The 2,500-nt window shown below is 63.6% G+C and overlaps 1 pseudogene; it reads right to left on the minus strand.

The window, feature by feature from the left end:
• The window catches only part of LOC124576067, a 7,815-nt pseudogene that overhangs the window by 2,720 nt on the left and 2,595 nt on the right, over positions 1 to 2,500 (minus strand).

Raw genomic sequence — 2,500 nt, forward strand, 5'->3', positions numbered from 1 at the left:
TGGAGGCGCTGTTGCGGCTTCAGCGGAGCTCGGGAGATGACGTCAAGCTGCTCCACCAGGTGGCTACGTGGATTGAAGACACAGCGACCCGCCGTGGAAAATTGCAGCCCCAGGTACCGGAAGGTTTCACCCACACGCAGGGCAGGCATGGTGGTATTGCCTGCTGTGAAGGTGACATTGCTGTCCACCTTCACCTTCTTCTCGCGCCCTGACGCGACTAAGGCGAGGGTGAAACACTTCCGGGCGTTGATCTGCAGCCCCAGGTGGGCGAGGGCTGCGGTAGCTGCGTCGATGAGGGACTGCAAGCCCCTCGGGGTCGCTGCAAACAGCAAGACGTCATCTGCAAAGGCCGCAGCGTTGACTCTGCGACCGAGGATCCGAGCTCCGATGTGGGAGGGCAGTTGGCCTAAAACGTAGTCCACCGCAAAGTTGAACAGGAGGGGGGAGAGGGGATCGCCCTGGCGAACGCCCCGTGCTGGCTGCACAGACACGCCCACGCCGGCGCCGTCCGCTATCACTGTCGTGCTGCCCTCGTAGCACCGCTCGACATACTCGACAAAGCAATCCGGCAGGCCATGCGCCTTCAGCACGGGCCGAAGGGCAGCATGATCTACCGAATCGAATGCCTTGGATACGTCGATCGATGCCACAAAGACAGAGCGGCAGGAGCGAACTGCGTCGGTGAGAGCAGTGTCCAAGATGAAGGTATTTTCCAACATCCCATCCCGAGGGATGAATGCCCGCTGACGTTCGTCCACAGCACATGCGCGCATCAGGCGTGACGCGAGAACCTTGTGAAAGGTCCGCGCCAACACCGAGCAGACCGTAATGGGGCGAAAGTCAGCGGGGGATGTTGGTGCAGCCGTTTTCGGGAGAAGGGACGTCCGCGCGCGAAGCAGGCGTTCCGGGAGGGCGCGGGCCAGAAGGAAGAGATTCATCACTTTCACCAGGACTTCGTGCGGCAGGCGCCGCAACTCCGCTGGGGTAAGGCCGTCCGGCCCGGCTGCTGATCCCCTGGGCGGCAACGCGGCGGCGACCTCCTCATGTGTGACCGGCCCCCATATGCACTCGAGAGCGACAGGCTCTGAGTGCGGGAGGAGGCGGTCACGAATGAAGCCCGCGGTGGAGATGGGCTTCTTGGTGAAGAGGTCCGCCCAGAAGTCCAGCAGACCAGGGATGGCAGGTGGCGGCTGGAGCAGGGTGCCATCCAAGAGGCCGCGCACGCAACGCGCACGCGACCGTCGGAAGGCATCCTGCGTTCTCGCGTACTCCCAGCGGCGCCGCTTGCGCTTCTGCGTCGGCGGCGCGGCAGGCGGCCGCTTCGATGGTTGGCGCGGCCGCTGTGTCCTGGTGATTGATCTCTCCCCTCTGGACCCGACCGACGCAAGGGCATCCGGGAGCATGCCCAGGATGACATCGGGCGGCGTGCCCCGCCCCAGACCGATGACACGATCCAGGGCAGAGAAACGCTGGGCGGAAGCGGGTAGCCCCGCCAGATGCTCCCAGATGGCGGCGTCAGTCGGCCCCTCCGGCGGCGGCCCGGTGGTGTCGGCCGCGAAGTCCTCGGCTGCGTCGACGGGCGGCGCAGCGGCCTCGCCCGCGTCAGGCAGCGGGCTCGCCGCTCCCCGGCGGGACGCCGGCTCTTCCCCCCGACCGATCTCAAGCGCCTCCATGAATTGGCGGACAAGCTGCTTGTGGGCAGCTTGCCGCCGTCGGCACTTGATTGCCTCAAGCGTTCGGTCGGGGAACATCCTGATGAGCTCTTGATTTACAAAGAAGAACCGGGCGTCCCTCTCGAGGAACAGTTCGGCCTCTGCCTTGGCGAGCGACAGGACTTCTTCCTCCGTCCACCTCGCGCGATGCCTCTCCGTGACGATCTCCGCGTTGGCGGCCGCAAGATGTTGGCGGCGGCGATGGACCCCGAGACCGTTCTTGGTTGTAAAGCTGCGGTGGCACTCACTACAGGTATACATAGCTGCAAAAGTTACAAGATTTTCGGCACGGCCGGTTGGCCGGCTAGGTGCTGGGGGAGTTGGGGTGGCACCTTCAGCGGAAGGGCCACCACTTATTCTCTGCTTACTGCCCCCAACTAAAAAAGGGATAGTGCGAGGGGGGGCTGGTAACCCCCCCAAGCCCCTGGTGCGGTCTTCCACTCTGCGAAATCAGCGGGCCCACGAGAAGGGGAGAAGACCGCAGGAGAGGAGAGGCTAAGAGGGCTAGGCCCATGTATTGCCGTTTACCCGCGCTTGCTTGAATTTCTTCACGTTGACATTCAGAGCACTGGGCAGAAATCACATTGCGTCAACACCCGCTAGGGCCATCGCAATGCTTTGTTTTAATTAGACAGTCGGATTCCCCCAGTCCGTGCCAGTTCTGAGTTGATCGTTGAATGGCGGCCGAAGAGAATCCGCGCACCCGCGCGCCCCCGGAGGAGCACGCTAAGGCGGACGCGGCCTCGCAGCAAGGAAGGAAGATCCGTGGGAGGCCAAGGCACGGGACC

Source organism: Schistocerca americana, unplaced genomic scaffold (assembly GCF_021461395.2).
Source record: "Schistocerca americana isolate TAMUIC-IGC-003095 unplaced genomic scaffold, iqSchAmer2.1 HiC_scaffold_243, whole genome shotgun sequence".
Lineage (NCBI taxonomy): Eukaryota > Metazoa > Arthropoda > Insecta > Orthoptera > Acrididae > Schistocerca > Schistocerca americana.